The following is a 21,949-nucleotide window of genomic DNA, read 5'->3' on the forward strand; positions in this document are numbered from 1 at the left end:
ATTTATATAAAGTAAAACATAATTTTCCGCTATGAATTATAATCATTTTAAACAAATTTTTTAACATAATAATTCCTAACTTATAATTTTCTAAATCAAAATGAACTTGTTTTGCATAATGCATTTTTATGACACAATTTCATTTCTGTTGATATGCTGTTTGGACATGTAAATGATGCAAAATTACTTTTTACTGGTTGTAGTGGCCTCATAAAGTCTCTTGATGTTTGACCTTTTATCCATGCAAAGCTTTTCCACAGTAGCCTGATTCATCAGCTGGTTTCCCTTTGTGGAAATCGTCTGAACTCGCAGCATTAGGATTCGTTCGCTCGACGGTAGGTGGATACTGTTTTTATTTAACCAATCTCTGCTATTTGGTAATGCGCCTCTAACGGAGCTAAATGGTATATTAAGCTTTTCCCAAATCCCGTAGGAAGAAGGGCAATAATGTCTTTCCCCTTGATAAAATGCACCAAACATTCTCTTTGTTCTGGCTTTAAATCCTCAATCTCGGGAATCGTTGCCAACGCAGAATGTATGGCTTCATCTACATCCATCTCGACCACTTTGTTTACTGTTGTGCTGTACCACAAAAGGGACCCATACAGGTGCGTAAGTTTGACGTCATGGCTTCACACCTCTTCGCTGATTGGCCGGTGCGTGGTCAACAACTTCCGGGGTTCTTGGGTCAGGTGTATTCTGATTCCTGACCTAGTCGCTGGAGAGAAAAGAAATTGAGCGGAGGCACTAGCCAGCCTGGCTAGTTCCACAGTTAGTTGAGGATGAATAACATCTACATAACACATTTATATCAGTTTTGCCTTATTTTATTTTTGTTTTAAATAAATACTATTGAATGGACACTCAACTGAGCCTACATGTTACTCAATTGTAAATTACTTGCTTTTTTCACACCACAACACCAATACAGCACACTCAAGTATGCCATTTCCCAAATGTCAGGTGACAGCACTGCTGACTAATCAAATGCCCTGTCCCTGATGTACATTTAAGTTATATTTTAAAGTGGGTTCTCTGGTCATCATTCACCAGCTTCACCGGAGACCTTATACCTGCCAAGTGAAGCAGGTCCTGATGTTCTAGTAATCAACTGAAACAACAATAGCACTCCCAAATACATCCTTGTGTTGACAGATCTCTGTAGCCAGCTCCATGACGAATGCCCGGTGTGGTGAATGCAGATTGACTTTGCTGTTACAAATGACCTCACTATGTCAAGGAGCAAATATTATCTTTTCAAAGTGGAATGCTTACAGTGCACCGAGAGAGTCCTGTGTATTTGCCTCGAAGCCTTGTTCAGCAGTGAGTTGCAGTGAGTAGGTTTTTATCACACTGTGGAGACTAAAGTCTGTATGCAGACTCACATCCCCATGACTTCTTAAAGGTCCTATATAACACAAAACCAAATTGACTCTTGTGAGCTTTAAGCCATGATAGAAACATACCCAGAGTTTTTTTTTTTTTTTTCATTCTCACATGTTTGAGTAATCCTTTATTATTAGTTTGTCCACATCTCCAAAGGTTAAAATGCTCTGTTCCAACCTGTGATGTCATGAAGTGATAGTGTTCAGGTTAACAGCTACCTTTTGCCTTTTGTGGAGAATGGCAATTCCAGGGTTCAAATGATTCTATTGAAGGTATATGGAGTTTAATAATACAGTGGAGCACTTCCTGTATTACCACATTGCATCACAAGGTGGAAGAGTGTTGTCTGTTTGAGAGAAGAACTTAAATATGCAGAGTTATTCCAGGCATGTTTTTGATGAGGAAACAACTTTATAACATACACCAGAAAATAGTCTAATGTGGGTCCTATAAATGGTGGACATCATTAAGGAGACACCATGAAGACAAATATGCTGAAAAAATTGGTTTGAGAGGAGTTGGTCAAATTGCAAACACAAATTTTTGTATTTTTTACGATTATCTGTCCAGCATGTTTAAATAATAAAGGTTGCTTGATTCTGGCCGATGTTAGACCTACGTATTTTAACCACGCTGAGGAAACATGACTTTGTTATCATTTCTGGTGAAGCTCCTCCCTCTGGAATTCCCCTTACCAAAACTACGGGAGACAACATTCAAATGTAACAGGACACAGGACAAATACAGGAGCAGAGGACACACTCACGACACAGTTACAGGAGCAGAGGACATGCAGTGTGGAGCAGGAGGATTATAAGAGCTGAGCTGGAGGAAAGACTTTTTATAGATTTTATATGTTAAAACATGTTTGTGGTGTTTTATTTGAAATTAGAGTTAATGTAAGGCCTGTTTAACAAATTGTATTTGACTGTCCATCTACAAGAGTTTGACAGTTGTACTAAGATTTGAATGTGTTACTTCCAGAGTCGTCTACAAACAAAGAGTGATATCCAGAGCACTACTGGAACTGTGGGGAAGTTCATGAATGTTATAGTTGATTTAGTTAGTGTTTTTTGCACCATTCTGAAAGTGAGGTTAAAGGTTAAAATAAAAACACTAAAACAAAATAAAAATCTCTGTAGCTTTCAGAAAAAGGAAGGTGTTTGTGAACTAACAAAACACAGACCACAGATGAACAAAGTAAGTAAACCAACTAAAATTAATTTAACAGAATTATATTTTTTCAACATATACTTAGTGAACATGTATCATGTGCTTCTGCAGGGTGAAGTGTCAGTAGGAGGACTTTATACCACATGCCCTTCCTGTTATTGCGTTCTGAGAAAGAAAAGCACATGGAGAGTTTTGTTTATGCATATACTAATGTTCACTGTGATGCTGTTCTGGTCCATTATCGTAGTATAGAATAATAGGTGCTTCAGTTGTAATAGAATATTAGGTGCTTCAACTATTCTCAAACATGTACAGCACAGCGGAGAGCATCATAATGTATTATGTGTTATTCCTGTTTCCACAAGTAGAGACCAAAGCTACTTCACTCAGCTATTCAGATCTCAGCTCCAAACAGTGTGTCTCTGTACCTGTACACTGTGTGTTTGATTCTTTTTAAGGCAATACAGAACTATGGAAAACTACAGACTGTTTCTGTATTCTTTTACTTTAAATCACTGTAAGGATATTTGATGTTGCATGTTAAAATAATTGTGTAGACAGAATTCAATTATACATAAAAAATAAAACCATTAAAAAAGCAAATTTTCATGATAAGGTAACATAAGATAAAATATGTGTATTCAGCATGATTTTATCAAATTTCATCAACATGAAAAAGTGACGTTTATGTTCTGAAAAAAATATGTATAGAGGGGATTGAAATAAGTTAGCCAAGCATAATTTTTTGCATGCAACCACTTTCCATATTATTATTATTATTATTATTATTATTATTATTATTATTATTATTTTATTTATTTATTTATTTATTTAGCACATCTTTAAAGTTAAGTTGAAAATAGGTTTAAGTTAGTGTTTAGATTAAGTTAAGCAAGGCGAGGTTAGGTTCAGTCTCAGGAAATGAGTGCAAGTCAATGTAATGTCCCTAAGAAACATGGAAAGCCAACATATATGTGATTGTGGTCATGGCTATTTTTCTGCACACACTGAAACTGAGTAGCTTGATAGTTCTGCAGTTGAATTGGCTCTTTATGACTCATGTTTCACTATATGTTGTGCAATAATGGCACACTTTTGAAATGAGCCGTTTCATTTCTGGCTTTGCTTTGGCCTGACTGGCACGAATTCATCATAAACCTGCATATAAATCATATCCAGACTATTATAATAGCTGTATATGTGTTTTATATAGCCTCACTTTATGTCATGTAATTATGCACTACAGGTTGGAACTTTATGTTTTCTTGGCTGCTTTTGCATAACAGCCTTGTATTTCCCAGTACTTTTAAAGTGGATTATGCCCCACAGACACAGTTAAGAGTACCATATACAGGACATATACTTAAAGAAGTCTGGGAGCTGGTACTGGCATTGGCAGGAAATTGAGGGAATTTTGCAAACTGGTAATTTTTTAATGGATTTGGCTATAACATAGTAGTATAAATATAAGTGCGCACCGCCCTGCTGTTCCCATTGAAACTATATAGACCTACCAGTGTTTTTAAGTATGCCATTCTTTGTAATCCTTTCTCATTTGGTTTGAATTCAATATTGAGTGATGTCGTCTGGGACACTGATTGCATTGGTTCAATAGGTTTGGCCACTAGAGGGTGCTAACATACTGCCATTCATAAGTTGTCTTCAACCAAAACAACAATTAAAGACAACATGATGATAGACAGGATTGGCTTAGTTTAAAATCAAATCTGTAATTTTAAATTTGACTAATTAAAGCTGCGACCAACATGGGCTTTATAGTTAAAGATGCAGTATGTAACAACGTGGAGGGTTTACCTACATTTTTGTCTCCATGAAAGTCTAATTGCTTTGCTTGGAATATTTCACAACCTGGCAGCCTGGCAGAAAATGCCATCAGATCAAGATACTGGTCAGATCTGTGCAGAGGATGACCTGCTGACTGTAGGTGTAGGTGTGTAGTTCTTTGAGTAATATAAATGCTGGATATGTTTAATATAGTAAAACATTTCAAAGTAATATCATCTCCATGGAGACAAGCAGGTGGCTGACTCTCTACCTGAAAAGTTACACAATGCATCTTTAAATGCACCTTTAAGCAATTCATATCTTGTGTGAAATAGTGTTCATATAGCTTAAACTTCTAATCCAAGTTGCAAGTAAATTTTCAAACAGTAGAGGGAGACAGTGGCTGGCTTGGAGTTGTGCTGCCTATTAACAGAATTTACACCTCAATTTACAGTATTTACATTATTTGATAAGCCATAACTGTATAAATATGACCAATAATGAGATAACAATACATTACAAATAGCGCATGGAAACTGTAGGCTACATTTTTACCAATAACAATATATATTTAAAACAAAGGTAAATCATTTTCAAGTATTACAGTGACAGGATATGGTGTGGATAATCTTTGTGGGTTAGTGAAGGTGCAATGCTGACCTATTCCCCCACATGAGCTTAAGAAGTGATAACAAAAGCAGCATGAAACCCTCCTTATACAAAGAGTTTGATTTGCATATAGAAATTATATCCCGGCAAAAGTGATCAGATAAAGGAGAGATCTGAGGATAAGCACTTTGAGCTTTGGAGCAGACATAAATCTTCACACTGCCTCAGGCACAAAGAAGGGCACACAGCGAATAGCCTATATGCACGTTACACCTGAGCCTCAACGGAAAAGTATGAGAGAGTCTAATGCTACCTTTGACAAATGAACTCTAAAAGTCTAAAAATGGAGATCTAAAATAAAAAGGGCAGCTCAAAGTTACCACATGAAATGAATTAAAAAAATAAATTACATTACATAACTACAAAATATGATAGTAATGAGTCTGGCAAAAGAATGGATCTGGCCAATGCCATATTGAGCAGGGATAAAGGGACTGTACCTGATTTTTTTTTTATTTTTTTGGGTTTTTAGGTCAAAATCCACAGTGTACTGTCTGCATTTAATTATTATGTGTTTTACTGTCAGATTTGTTGAATAAGGATGCTCAGAATGCATAAGGAAGTGAGGAATAACTTTAAATCACTGTCCAGCTTTTAAAATGAACCAGTTTTCAATATTAAAGACAGTAAAAATCCTGCATGATCGCCTCATAATGTGTATGCCTTGTCTCAAAACCAGCCAGAGCTCTGATTGTTCTGATTATAATGCCTTGGAGTAAATGAACCCTATATGTCTATGGAGTAAAACCAAAAAAGTCGATTAGCCATATCTGAGCCATTAAGTTCATTTCTTTTACATGTCATTGCATTTGGTAATTTGTATAAATCAACACACTGTCTCAAAAGTTTATCTCATTTATTTCAAAACTTGAATAAGCATTCACTCGTTTACACTTACAGAGACATAATATATTCTACCATAGTTTTGGTGAGCCTTCCAAAAGCTCCACTCTGTCCCATTTGGCAGTCAATGTAGCGTCCCATCATGTGTGCCACTCTCAATTATGCCACACAGCTCCACTGTTGTGACAGCATGTTAATGCAACCCTTCTAATTGCTCCATGTGCTGCTAAAAGCTCTATTCAAGTACCTTTGGATGGTCTGGATGTTGTTTGTCAGGTACATAAAACTGAAAAGTACACAACAGGAAATCAGTGGTCTTCTAGGAAAGTTAAAGTCCTGTAGGAGATTTCTTCTCATGTGTTTGAGCAAACTCTGTCAAAATACAAATATTTTATATAAATAGCTCTAAAGGTCAACATAAATCAGATGAGTGCATTCTGCATCTGATTAGAAAGTATTTTATTGTCCAATTAGAAAGTATGTGTTATCATGCTAGTTGTTTACTGTGTTAACAAAATTTCTCTATGGTCTGTAAGAGAGAAAAATTGTTATAAACACATGAATAATTAAGATGCTCAGAATGCATAAGGCAAGGGATAAATAACTTTGGACCACTGCAAAGCGTTTAAATGAATTAGTTCTGTTTTCCACATTTTTAACACAGCAGAAAATATATTATTTCTTCCTGTCTTGTCCAAGGACACAACAACAGCTTGTTGGAATCAGCTCATCATGCATGGTTACTTGGTTAATACATGTGCCAAATGAGCTATGTTATGGATTTCTGTAGATACTGGGATGGCAGCACAACATCCTTAGGGGCTTAGACTCCATCAGACCAACAAAATTATGTATATTGCTAAATGACACAACAGCAGAAGCCGATCCAAATTTAACGGCTTACTATGTTGTTTAAAACATTATTAACTGTCAGCATTTCCTAACTTAAACATACTTCTATGTGTTTCTCTGTCGGTTGCCCAATTGAAGAAAATATTTTTGGCTTATCAGCTCTCTCCTTCTTTCCCCTCTCGATAAAGACTTGTGTGAGCTCTGTGGATATTTATCAGTGCAACAAGCCATCCAGAGCTACACCCAAGTGAGCACATTGTTCAATATACTCCACACAGATAAATCCAAGTTATTTGCAAACAATGCACTGGTTATTTTGACCGGAGAGCCATTTTTCTTTAGTCTTGTGTCTCCTGGAGGATTAGGTTTCAAGGAATTTTCATGAGACACCATTTAAGCAGCAGCGATAAGGCTGTCTTTGGGCTGAGATAAGCGCCACTGTGCGCACATTATTGATCTTCCCCTGACCTGTTTGTAGATGGCAAGCTGGAAGGGCCAAACACTCTTCAAAAGGGTTAAGGTGAAGGGAGAGAAACAACTAAAAATGTAAAGCTTGTGATAAGAATATTTTGAAACTTGAAATGTTGGGGTAGACTGCTTTATTTGTAAGTTTCACAATGTAAATTAATCACCCACACACAGACTCTAACATATCATGGCGACCGTTTCATTGCACTAAGAATAGCATTGGATCATTTGAATACAATTTTAATTTCAGGTTGCACCTGATTTTTACTGCTTCAAAAACATGAAAAACAGAACAATTTCATTTTAAACAGCTTGTGGTGGTCCAAAGTTATTCCTCACTCACCTTATACATTCTGAGCATCCTCATTTTTCATCGAGTTTGTAAGTGCTTTTCACAACTCAGAGACTAGAGTGTTATTTTGCCTCAATGCTGAAGCTAATAACAACTATCATGCTAACGCACACTTCCTGCATATCAGACAATACAATGCTATATAATGCAAACAGCACACATTGGACATATTTTGACATCAAAAGCTGCTTATACAATATATATTTTTGTAAGAAGAAAAGACGTTTTGCACAAATATATGGGAAAGGAATGGATACAGGACTTTTAAGAGCATTAAAATCCACTTAGTTGAGAGTTTCAGCTTCCTGTTATGTGTGACATTTTGAGCACTTTTCACCATTTAAAAAATACAATATTTAGTTTAAATTGCTATGAAAACAGTCCTAATTTTTCATTATTCTGAAACCATGGATAATTGCTATATTCAGTTACATGCAACCTTTTTTTTTGGATAGCCTAATATTACACCTGCAGTTGAGTCACAGGGCTTCACAAAAATGTTTAGTTTCACAAACAGGAAACAATCAGAAAATCATGCAATGAAACAGTCTTCAGTCAATAAAAAAACAAGCAGTTAGACCAACAATAAAAGGGAACAAGTATGAAGATGTCACGACATCTCCTGTAATAAGACTCGCCTTCTCAGCAAAAGTACTCAGTTGTGTTTCTTAAGTAAAAGTACAGATACTTTTACTCAAGTGAAAGTAAAAGTTCCAAGTAAACAATATACTGAAGTAAAAGTATTAATGTACTTAAAGAGTAGAAAGTAAAAGTATTTCACACAGATGTTGTGGTCTAATAAGAATCCACATGTAGAGATGCTGATAAAGATTTGTGCTGAATTTTGTTCAGCAGAAACAAGTGAATCTAAAATTTTTCCAGTTGCTCTTATTTGCATTTTTTTTGTTCAAATAATAAAAGTGTTCAAGATAAATCCCTTTTCCTTTTCGGCAGGCCTCAAACTATGATAAAAAATACTTTTATTTTTCAAACCTATTCAAAACTGTAGTGAAGTAGAAAGTACACACACCTGCTCTCAAATAAAATGAACAAAAAAGTGAAAAGACTTTAAAATCTTCTTAAGTAAAGTACAGATACCTTAAATATGGTACTTTACTACTCTTACCTTGTTACCTTCCACTACTGTGTATAGTCAAACCTAACACAGAAACATAAATTGAAAAACATTTCAAGCAGTGTTTTCTGGACGACTAGCTCCCTTTTTAAACATAACTAATCTCTTTTCAACAACCTCACTCTCAAAGCAACAGCAACTCTACTGCTTTTGTCCCAAAAATGCCACTTCCCTATACTTTCATTTCAATGGGCCCAGAAATATAATAATCCTCTAGTCTATCTGCTGCTGGACAAGTTAAGCCAAATTGCCTGTGTCCCGAGCTCATCCTGGGCGCACCACAAGCTGTCCCCACCAAACAATGAGCTGGTTCGGTGAGGTGGGCAGGAGCTGTGGCGTGCGCGGTGGTGTGGCGGCGTGGTTCTGAGCTCCCGTGCTGCGTGCTAGATGGCAGACGAGCACCAGGGGCCAGCGCACATGACCTTCTGCGATCACCGGAGACACGCTCATTTATCACAACAACCTTGAATCATTGTTTTACTCAGCTTGAACCCTTGTGCGTCGGCTCGGGCAAAAAATAGAATAAGTGCATTTTGGTTTAAGGCGGAACAGGAAGCAGTGATGATTCATGTCAACTTTTAAAAGTCCTTTGAGTAACATGTCTTTTTGTTTGTGTGGTGATAGGTGTTTTTAGGCTTCTTGAATCCAAACTGTTCAGAATATTGTTCAAAATTTACTGGCAAAAACAAAAATGAAGCAAGAGAGAGTAGCAGGTGGAGGTAGAGAAAGAAGGCTATCAGTAATTTTTTAAGTGTTTGTTTCAGTTTAAGATAGTAAACAATCCCAATTTTCATCCTCATTTTAGCCAGTGGAAAAGCCCCCTGCCTTTTTTAAAAAAATCCCATCTCAACTAGCGGATGAACTTCCTTTTTATCCTAGTTTTAGTGGACGAGCCTCCTTTTGATCCTAGTTTTACCAAGTGAATGAGTCTCCTTTTTTATAATATCTTTTTCACCTAGTGGACAAGCCCCCCTTTTTATCCTAGTGTTAGTGGACAAGCCCCCTTTGTTATCCTAGTTTCACCTAGTGGCCAAGCACCAATTTTTCTAATCCCCGTTTCACCTAGTGGACGAGCCCCCCTTTTATCCTAGTTTTAGTGAACGAGATATCTTTTTATCCTAGTTTTAGTGGATGAGTCCCCTTTTTTTATCCTAGTTTCACCTGGGTGAGTCCCCTTTTTTCTAATTTGCATTTCACCTAGAAGACGAGCACCCTTTTTATCCCCGTTTCAGCCAACAGAGAAGCCCTCTTTTTATCGCTATTTTATCTAGCAGACCAACCCCATTTTTATCCGTTTCACCTAGCGTACAAGCCCCTAGGTATCTCCATCTGAGCTGTTTCAGGTAATGAGCATGAACCCATTTTATTCCGGTTTCAGCTAAGTTGTTTCAGCTGGCAACCAAGTCCCTAGTTTTCATTCCTGTTTGAGCTACTAATTAACCACAATTTTTTCCTCTTTATTGCACAATTTAGTGGACAAACCCTCATTTTTATCCCCACCTCAGATAGAGAACGAGCCTCCATTTGTATTCAGCCAACAATCACTGATTTTTGACAAACTTACCTCAAAAGAATTCTCCACATTAATTAAACAGCAATAATTGTAAAGATCAAATACAAATAACAAATGCAATATGTATGTGAGCGTGCTGTGTACAAATGCTCCTCTGTGCAGGTGTATGTGTACATTTCCACAAAGCCCAACAAAATGGAAGTCAAACAGAAACCAGGTGCAGCTAGTCTGTGATAAACTCCCATTGTCTACGCCTGAACAAAGCGAAGAGAGAACAGCACAGATCTTTACAGGCTCCAAACCACAACATGAACTATAATTAAACCTAATTTCTGAAGCACTTATCTTGAAGGGATATATTATTTTCATTGCATTGACATTACTCGTTTGTACTATTTTTTTTTTTTTTTTACATTTTTCATTATTTAAAAGGAGAAAAACATATTCTCACAAGTAGGAATAATCTAGTTCAAGTCCAATATTACACAAAATTGAAACTGTGAATGCTAAACCATGTTAGAGTATCACACCTCATCAAAAAAATACCTGGAGTTTCATTCATGCATGCTTGACTAACAATGGTTTATTAGCAGGTCTACATCTCCAAAACTCAAATTTCAAGTTAACAGCTACATTTTACCTTTTGCTCAGTAACGATTAGCAATTCCAGGGCTGAAATGATCCAAATGATTCTAGTGAAAGAGTATGAAGTTTAAAAACACAGAGGAGAACTTCCTATATTACCACTTGACATGACAAGATGGAACAGAGTGTTTTCAGTTTGAGAAAAGAACACAGAAATACAGTTATGTTTTTGATTAGGAAACATTACAACATAGATCAGAAAACAGTGTAATATAGGCCCTTTAATAATAAAAAAACTAGAAAAACTGCTTTTCTAACTTACATGGCTTCCTTCCAACCACAGTCTATTAAACCCACCGTAATGAGTTGGGAGTTTAGTTAAAATGAGCACAGTTTTACCACCTACATGTGGAGAGATTGAGTTGGTGTGTGGATCCCAGATAGAGGTGCAGTGGGGGTTTGCAGAGTAACATAGAAAAGAGTCAAGCGTCCTGCTGCTTTACAGATGTGTTTGCTAGTGCCACAGCAAAGAAGAGCCGCGAATCGCCCTCCGGCTTCAAAACATCTGTGAAGCAGCTTTGTGGGCAGCCAGTCAAAGAAAAGTGTCAGTTTTAGGCTTTTTGTGTGAGATACGGCATAGGAATAGCATATAAATTCCAAACAGTTCAGAATGTATATGAGGAATATGGTAGCTTGAAAATGCAGCTGATTGACTTAATACTAAAAATGCATATACTTTTTCAGGTATTTAAGCTATTAATTATTATTTTACATTTTAATGAAATATCAATTTTGTTTTTACTCTACATGTATGATCTGCAATGTCTTAATTTTTTAGAATAACTGCTTATAAGTACAGCAGTGGGTGGAGATGGGTGTGTGTGAAAACAGATATTTTCTGAGCAGTCTCAAATGCAGGACATTACAGGATTACTCAAACAACAGCATGAATCAATCAAGATATTGCTATGGGTAAGCTAACCATGAGGGTACATCTTTAGAACATGGTTAAAAACTCCATCAAAAGTCCATTTAACACAATATGTCCTCTTTACAAAATATATATCTAAGGCACAAAATCACTAACAGAAAAGTACATGTCCTTCATATGTTCTCAAACATTTTTTTTTTTTTTTTGGAAGCATGTTGGCTTCTACGCAGGATTGTTTAAAAGGATCCCTGGCTACTTTAACATGCTGGACTTATATAATTAATGTTGACATCAATTATAAATACGTACTACCAAAAAACTCAAATATGTTAATTTGCAGTATTTTTAATTTATAAAAAAGAAGAAAATACAATCAAAAGTAGTTCGCCATATTTATTTATGTCACAAAGCATTCTGGGTAGTGTTGTCAAGTGGTTGCTTGGACTCGCTGTCTCTGTTGATGAACAGTCTCGGCAAAATGAACATGGCTTCTGTTCAGCCTTTTCAGTTTGACCTGAGCGCAAATCAAGTTTGGAGGACAACTCGGTGGACAATACTGTAAATGATGAGCATGAAGACGATCAAAGAGGTGAGGAAGTGAGAGTTGGTCAGAATCGATGGTGCCTGTGCAACAAGTGCTTACCAGTGGTGAGAGTGTCTGTTCAGTTTTGTGTCAGGAGTAGTTCAGGGGGAGTAAATTTACTAATTAAATTAGAATGGAGTAAGAATTATGGAGTGAAAAAAGCTTTCAGAAATATTTGTGTGCATAGGAGGGAAATCTGTGCACATTTGCCTGTAGTTGAGCATAAAATAAATATTTGTAAGCTTTTGAATGAGTCCCAAATGGATAAAATACACACAATACATAAAATGTCTTGTGTGTATTTTATCCATCAGAATATGAATTGAAAAGTTCTAACATTAAGAATTGCAATCATGAAATGAAAATTTATGATTATGCTTTTTTCAGTACAAATATGATGTGACTTTACTGTCAAAGTACACAATTCACTTCACAGAAGAGACATCGATCGAGATGCCAAACTTTTGAACCAGGTCTAAAACAGGACTAAATCAGGACTGAACCAGGAAACCTAAACTAGAACTGAATCAGGTCTAAACCAGGTCTAAACCAAGACTGAACCAGAACTGAATCAGGTCTAAGCCAGGACTAAACTAGAACAGAATCTTGGACCTGAGAGGGAGAGAGAGAGAACCTCAAGCAGGGTGATCGGGCGACGACTGCACTTAGATCCGGTGAGGCGCGGAGCACTGAGCCGGTCATTTCACTCGCAGTCACCCGACAGTCTCAGTCCTGGTTCAATCTTGGTTTAGTCCTCTTAGTTTAGTCCTGGTTCCAGACTGGAAATTACCACACTCAAAATTACAACCGAAGGCCGTGCAGTGGCATTAGCAAAACTTAAGCTTAAGCACAAGTTGAATGACATTTTACCATCGCAGTTATGGTAAAATGACAATTCCTTCCAAAAGTTCCATATGGTTCTGTTTTAGTAATATTAAGATTTAGCAATTACATCCCATCTGCTATGTATTCATTTGCCAAAGTTTATACATGCACTTTTCCAATTTTAATTAGTGTCCAGCTCAAACTATTTCCTTAACCTCCTTAAAAAAAAAAAAAAAAAAAAAAAAAAAAAATTAATAGTATTTAGTTTGTAAAAAATGTGTATAGGAAGGAACACCCAAATTATATTTTACAACGCATGAACATTCCCTGCTTAATTTGATTTAATACCCACTATTTGAGAAGACTGACAGGTAAAATGAGGCTGATGATTAATCCTACACACTGTGAATAGGTTTTTCAGCAGCAGTGGAGTGCATGTAAAATGATTGCGTCTTTCTCTCCTATTCTTCCATGAATGACAGGCAAACAACCCACTCGAACCAATGGCACCCACTTCTCTGTAAAATGCTTCAATTTGCACACATGATTCACTCAAGTCAACCATGCGGGGAGGCGATATTCAAGGTTGCACTTGGGCATGTAAAATGAAAAGGTACAGAGTCTGGTGGGACAGAGGAGGCAGCACGCACACAAGCACAGACTCGGAAGTGATGGATCGTCCAGCTTCCTGTTGGAGAAAGGCTTGATTAATGGTCGTCCACTCCACAAAACACACCAGCTGTGAGGGGAGATAAGTACCAATACAAAGAGCAAATTACTGTCTGCACTGTAATATTAACCCCACAGACCAATGCATGAAGTTAGAATGGTCTTTGAAGCGTCATGCTAAAACAAAGAGAAAGCTCAAAAGGGAAATCCATGGTACCAAGATGTCCAAAAAAGGGACATATATACTGTGTGTATTTTAGTCCTAGAAACTTCCAAGTATACCTAAACCCAATGTGCAGTAATGTTTTTTTTTTTTTTTTAAATCTTGAACACTGAGTAGCTGTGAAATTATTTATGTGTTATTTTAAATATTATGAATCATTTAAATTAATAATCTTTTGTGTGTGTGATATAAAGTTATCAACAATTGCGTTTTTGGGTTTTTCCATATGTATGTCATATGTCCTAGTCCTCTCTCCCTTGCGCAAGTGATTACCTTTAACTGTCTCGTTTTGGTGTGTCTTTATTTAATGTAATTTGATGTCTTAGGGTAAATTCCCTGACAGTAGCTTACGTCTGTTAATGGCCTTTTTTCTTTAGATTTACAATGTTGTGTTCTCAGTTTGATGCTGATTGACTTATAGAGGGGACATATTGTATTAAATGGACTTTGGATGGAGTTTTTAACCATGTTCTAAAGATGTACCCTCATCCTTGGCTTACCCATAACAATTTTGATTGATTCACGCACTCGTTTGAGTAATCCTGTATTGTCCTGCATTTGAGACTTGAGTGCTCAGAAAATTTCTATTTTCACATACCCCCTGTTTCTAGCCACTGCTGTTCTTCAAAAAAAATTAAGACACCCCAGGTCATACAGTACATGTAGGGTAAAAACAAGATCAATATTTGATTAAAATATAAAATAATAATTTATAGCTTAAATACATGAAAAAGCATATGTATCTTTAGTATTAAAGTCACGTATCTGATGTGGAAAGGCAAGCCCTCTAGCAAGACTGCATGTTTTTCACAGTATTTGTTATCAAGAACATCTGTAACTGAATAAATGCAAGATAGCTAATAAAAGTAAAGCAATAACATCTCCTTGGAGACAACCAGGTTGCATACCATCCATCAGAAAAGTTACAACGTGCACCTTTAACAAAATAATGTGTCTCTTGGAATAACTCTAAAGCCCTAAGTATATAAAAGAACTGCACTAGACAGGCATTGGTTGGCGTAGTTGTGGTGTAGAAATAGTTTGTATGAAGCTAAAAACTAATTACTGTTAACTATTGTCAATAATGTTAAACTGGAATTAGATGTAGTTTGTGTGCTGACATGATTCAAAGTTTGACACTCTCCGCCCCGGGAGCCATTCAACCCAGAGCCGCCACTGTGAGAACACATTATAAATCTAAATCTAAATCATGCCATCACAGTTATGTTCATCATAACTGTGATGGTAAAATGATTAAATTTGACCTTAAATGACCCTGTATACAAGCCAACATGCTTCCAAAAAATTAGCTTGAGAACACATGAAAGATGACTAATATGTACTTTTCTGTTAGTGATTTTGTATCTTAGGCAGAGGTGGGACCAAGTCCTTTTGCAAATCTCAAGTCGTAAGTCTTTGACCTCAAGTCTGAGTCAAGTCCCAAGTCAAATACAGGCAAGTCCAATTTGTGTCTCGAGTAACTGACCCATAACTCCAAGTCAAGTCCAAGTCGTCTGCTTTGAGCTTCAAGTTATTTCAAGCCTTCAAACCAAAGTACTTAGATTTTTGCAATTTATATGAATTTTAAGATAAATTATACTTATAAAGTCATAGCATATTTATAACTGAGTATTTATAGAGTATAGAAGAGTTGTAGAAATGCAAATGTTTCTTTTTTAAATGTCTTCACAAGATCTTAGTGTGAATCATTACAGTCAAAATAGAAAGAATTCAGAGTTAAAATGCTTCTCAAGTCTTCTCAAGTCACAGGCCTCAAGTCCGAGTGAAGTCTCAAGTCAATGACCTTCAAGTCCAAGTCGAATCCCAAGTCTTAGTCCATTTTATCAAGTCAGGTCTCAAGTCCTAAAAAATTTAGTCTGATTCGAGTCCAAGTCACAACTTGCAAGTCCCCACCTCTGATCTTAGGTATGTATTTTAATGCCATAGTGCAGAACATTCAGAAACGTGGTGTTTAGGGTTTAGAGTTAAACACATGCTTAAGTCTAAAATAGCATCAAAAACCTGAAAATGCAACAAAAAATTTATATACTAGCTTGCTCTGTTAAATGAAAAAGTGCTATTTCATTTTAAGAGTAAATGCTTTTCCCATTGAGCTGCAATGCAAAGCTAGAGTCAGCAACTTGTGTTCTTTTATAGAGTAAAGTTACACCATCTTGGATCCTTATCTGAAAACCCACACAGTTAAACCCTCCATTTATTAAAGCGCTCTTAATTAGCAGCATCTTTTCACACCTCGCTGAAACTTTTCCACAGTGCTGCATGTGAACAAATTACTGGTGATTTCAAAAGGGGAAACGCATCCATTGTGAGAATGACAACACGGCGCTGCCAAGCTCATCCCCCTGTGCTGAACGAGAATCCAAATGGTCTTCAGTCAGATATATGGAGTGGAATAATTGCACAGGCGCTGAAAAGGGATACAAATAAGCAGTGTAGCTTCTGGACCAGCAGATTGGCAGAAATGTTTGTAAAAGTCTGGATCCAGCTGGAGGAGCTTGAGTGTAATATGTGTGAAAAAAACACAGCATGCTCTCCTGTGCTGCCTGATGTTTTTTGCTAAAATATTTGATCAGCTTGTAGGAAATTCGAGCCAGTTTGGGCGAAGAGGCGTAAAAGCGTTCTGCACCTGAAACCACTCACCGTGAATGCACATAATTGTTCTTCATGCTTCCAAGTTCCCGCAGTTATGAACTTGTATCTCTATGCTAAAGCTAGTTTTTGATGACTTGGAAAGGGATTTAATCAGGCATGTTATTATTTCGTCAACAGCTAATTAGAAACACGATACTGTAACCATTATCTAGTATTTTGTTTATGGATATTTTCTATAACTTCCAATTTGGAAGACTGTCTGTAATATCAAAAACCATATCTACAGACATGATGAGATTGGAGAAGGGAAGACTGAGAGGCTGAAATGCCAGATGGTTCTGCTGCTGAGGAGATGGGGCCTTGCAATTTTGAATATCTCCTACAATCTACAGTTTCTTTCCTACCAGTAATCATTGGCTTGTTTCTGTGAGGGTTTCTTTCTGCCCCTCCTACCCCTCTTTTCCCTGCTCCCGCTTCCCTTCTCTCACCTTATTTGGTTTTTCCTGGGCGGGTCCCCAAATCATCTCACCTGCTGAGCTCCACTCCTGATCCTCGTCAGTAATCATCTCCGGCAATAAAAGACCTGCTGACCTGCTCTCCAGTGCCAGATCGTTCTGTCAACCAAGTGGTGAACAACTCAGGCTTTTTGTGTTTTTGAGCATTTTTGAAGATCTATGACTCTTACCTGTTTTCTTTTATCCGTTCCCCAGTTCTTCCGTTTTGGAGCCTGCCTCATCCCGTTACCACCAGTTTCTGTAAGCCTCCGGTCAGCCTCCATCTCCACAGACCTCCCATCTGCAGCCAACCCGGACCCATCCTGCCTCCCCTGGAATCTATCCCCCTGCCAAGACTATTTTTTGTAAATGAAATACTTTTTTTCCCCTCTGCATATTTGGGTCCGATCAGTGATTCTTTAACAGTTTCGATGTGATACCAAAACTATGAGAACTATCGCAATATTGATACGATCCCAATACCAATGAGTTTTTTTTTTGTTTGTTTTTCAAAATGCATTAATACTCTTTCATTTTAAAGAATTTTACCTTGTTATCATTATCTTTGCTCCACCTCACCTTGAATTGATTTAAAAACTATGTATGTGCAGATAAACTAAAATACAATGTATTTCCAAAACTGATTAAAATTTTTATTTTTTTACAGGAGAATCAATACTTTTCAATACCTCAGTTACTATTGATACATTAGAATAGTATAGTATATTAGTATATTATCACATATTATTCGCTTAGACCAAATATTGGCAGCACCAGGCCACATAAAAAAAAAAAAAAGTCTAATCTGGTTTTGCAGAGGTAAAGTTTTCCCCACTTTGTAACTGAAGTCATCCAGTGTTATCTGAGGTCAAATCCACTTTTGTTTTGTATGAGTATTCCTGACTGTGAAACTGATGCATTATTCCAAAGTGTGACTCAGACAAATACTAAATATTTGACATTTCTTTCAACAAAACCTTGAACTACCATTAAAATGCTCTGGAGGATTTGTACAGAAGCTTGAACCCACTTTTCCTCTTCAAAACCTGCATAATTTCTTCCTGGAAGTACAATCATGTGGCAGAGAAGTTTGCCCCATTATGAATAGTGGAACGTTTCCTTGATGTGAAATTGGGTGCATCCATCAGCAGAGTCAAGGGCATTAATCTCATTCAGGAAATTGGACCATAGAGGATTATATTCTCATGCAGGAAAGGAAATACAGAATTCTGGTAGAAATTAAATCTGCTGCAAAAATATTGTCCAAAGTTATAAGACCAAACAATCTTAATAATTAAAAATTTGCAGAAAGACTACGAAAAACTGTTTTGATGCAAGATTGATCTCTAAATTTCATATTGTTTTACACTTTGCTAACGAAAGGAATATAGGTTTGAGACAGAGAAAAGTGGTACATTCAGACAGTGGCGGCTACCATGGTAACACTCATCAATGCAATTCATTTCAACCAGCACATGGTCACAATGGGTCATAATATTATAGCTATTAAAGGAGTCTTCACATTACATTATAATTATGATGTAATATATAAAATGAACCCATTAGATTACAATTGCATATTTTTCATTTTGATGAGACTATGCACATTATAGAAATTATGAAAACAAAATGGAGCTTTAGTGATATTATATTATAGAAGGCAAATTTATCCATGTATACAAGTTTTTAGATTTGTTAATTTATTTAATGAGACAGGGACATTACACAATAAACATTAATCTGACAGTTTTTGAGCAACATCATGAACAGTTTTACCATGAGTATATACCACACTATCATTGGCATACATGACTATTTAACATTACATACAGATGGGAGGTCATTAATATATAGTGTAAACAGCAGGGGGCCAAGAATAGAGCCTTGCAGCACACCCATTCTGCAAACTCTTAAGGGAGATGTAACATTGTTTACTGCTATACATTGCTGCCTCCCCCTGATCTAAAATTTTATCCTATTTCTTGTGTTCAAATTGAGATGGAAATGTGATAGTTTGCTGGTGAGTAAGTTATGGTTAACTGTATCGAAGGCCTTTCGCAAGTCAAGAAAGACCGCACCCACCACTCCTTCACCATCCAGGCTCCATTTAATGTTTTCTAATAAGTAGCAGCAAGTTTATGCTGATCAAAGTCTTTTTATTTGTTTTAAGTTAAACTTAGAGTATGTAACTTTCTGTAGATGGCAAGTCACCTGCATGATTCCAGAGATAATTAAAGTCATACATCTGGAACATTTTCCATGGAGAACCAAAATGAAAAAAATAAAAATAATTAATACATTTTTTGGATTAAAAGTTGCATACTGTGGCTTTAAGTACACCATAGAAGGTACATAAAATGGTTACATGGAAAACAAAGGCATAATACATTTAAATATTTAATTTGTTGTTTAGTTGTAGTAATGTCAGGAGTAAATAATATTGTGTAATCTGCCACAAACTGATGCTTTCAAAGATTCATTTACAATCAGTGTACATTTCCACGAACTAATTTTATCCACCAAAATAAGCAACTAAACATTTTATTAGTCACAAAAAACACTTCTCTCAAATCCATTTTCATACTGCGCCAATCTGGTCTCAGCCTTCAAAAGCCCTGCTCCTGATACACCCGCATTTGAACGGTCAGCAGTGCGCTCTGTATTATTGGAAGCTATCTCCGCGAAGCATATGGCACAACCCCAGAACAGAGCCCATATTGTGAGAGAGGGTCTTTTGAAGTGTGGAGACCTATTGCTCTGGCTCTTAAAACCTGACCTTTTACAGCAGCCCCCCGACCGCTTTACGCACATTCCTCTCTTCGGGATAACCACCATCCCAAAACACGGGTCCGATTGCCTCTTTAGCTCGCGTATGGGACAAATTAAAGGGTTGATTTGACTTTATGATCCCACCAAAAAGAACTATTTTGGCAGGGCGCGCTCTGGTAGAGTTCACCTCCGATTGGTTATGCTGGCTCTTACTGCAACTTTGAGGGGGGCTTCTGGTCATGCTGCGTTCCTTACCGTCCTGTCTTATTAATGAGAGACTCTAAACAGCTGTCTTGGCAGGAGGGGAATAGATTTCAGCAATGCCCCAGCAGCTCCAAATAGCATTTCGTCAGGGAAAAGAGGCGGCAGGCAAAGGGAGATAAAGGAAAGCATTAAGGCTAAAAATAGTGCTTTATTTTTTGTGCAGAAGTGAAGAGAAAAACATATGGCGTAAAAGTCTGTTAAGATGCAAAGAGACTTCAAACATAAGGATGAAGAGGTTTAAGATGTGACAGTACTGTACAAGTGGAGCTGCATTTTCAACTATTTGTGTTTTTGTACCTGAAATAGTTTTCGTCAAAGGCCATTGAAATTCTCACTCTCACTTTCCCTATAGGTGTACGTACAGTATACTTTAAAAAAACAAGTCCTTATGGTATTAGTTTTTGTAATTGTTATATAAAATGTGTATTTATTTCTATTAAATTGCTTTCTTTAGAAGACTAAACTAAAATAAAGCATAATTCAAGTGTAAAATGTCACGGTTTGATATAGAACACACAAGCACAGTAAAAATTATATTTACAGTCAATAATGTCATTGGGCTGACAGAGAAGGTGAGCAGGCAGGTGAGCAGGGTAGGCAGGCAGGATCTGAATATAGAAAAAACACTCGAAAAGCCAAGTAAAAAACGACTGATTGTGTAGATCAAATAAACTGGCGAGGAGTGGCTGTGAAGTGTAGATGGAAGCCATGTGTGTAGTCAGGAGCCACGCCTGGACAGAAGGGGACAGATGAAACAGAGGATGAGAGGGAGACAACTGGAAAAACAGGGCTGGACCAGAGCAGACTTTGGCATAAAATATGAATGTCAGTTATCAAAAAATGAGCCTGGATAAACTCAGTGGTTTTAATTAATCATACTAGGGATATAGTTGAGCACATTTTCCATGGTGATCATGCAGAGCTTAACTTTAGCCCACAAGCAGATTTTCATTTTGGCTACTAACACATTTAAGTCTTGCCCCTGAATGTCCAAACTTCTTTCACTTGGGGCTGCATATTGAATGCAGAATGGTTGTGGTTTCATGATTAGGATCATCATTACTAAAGTCAAACTGAGGCCGTAAAACATTTCTCTAAGAGACACATTATCCTCTAGCTATAGTTTGGGCACCCTAGTCAAGAAACTTTATTGGAATTGTTCCATAGCAAATTTGATTTTATCATCAAATACATCAAATCATTCCAACTACTGAATTAGTACTAAAAGTAATTATGGATAGTAAGTTTTGAAAAACAATAAGTGACTATTGTTTGGCCAGAGGAAAAAAAACAAACAAACAAAAAAAAACACATAAAAAGTCATGTGAAGTCCTTATGACTCTGGAAGAGAAAAGCTATATAAATACAGAATAAATAAATATACATAAATAAAATGCTTGCATACATTCACATTTTCAGATGAATCACAGTAACTCAATACCACAAACCAAATCCTCCAAATGAGTTCTCTCTTAAACTTGACCCTGTTGACCTGTAGCCTCTCCTTAAGAGCTTGCGATGGCCGTCCTGCATTGAGCTGTGTGGAGTTTTAAAGGGGCAGGCAGCCTATCAACACAATAAGCACAGGCACTCGGTGGAGCCTTGTCCCTTTGTTTGTTTAAAGGGCAGCACAATCGATGGCCTTGTTTTTTGAGCCATGGCTTTGACCTCTGCTGGTGGCACATGTATCCATCACACGGGGAGCTCCTCACCGCCCGGCCGCACGCTGCATTTGTCTGCTGTGCTCTGGAGCTGTAGACTGAGAGCGTCTATCCACTGCCAAATGCCACTCGTCACTGCTTGCCGCTGTCAGAGCT

Source organism: Boleophthalmus pectinirostris, unplaced genomic scaffold, assembly GCF_026225935.1.
Source record: "Boleophthalmus pectinirostris isolate CB_2022bp ecotype Guang Dong unplaced genomic scaffold, ASM2622593v1 HiC_scaffold_23, whole genome shotgun sequence".
Classification (NCBI taxonomy): Eukaryota; Metazoa; Chordata; class Actinopteri; order Gobiiformes; family Gobiidae; genus Boleophthalmus; species Boleophthalmus pectinirostris.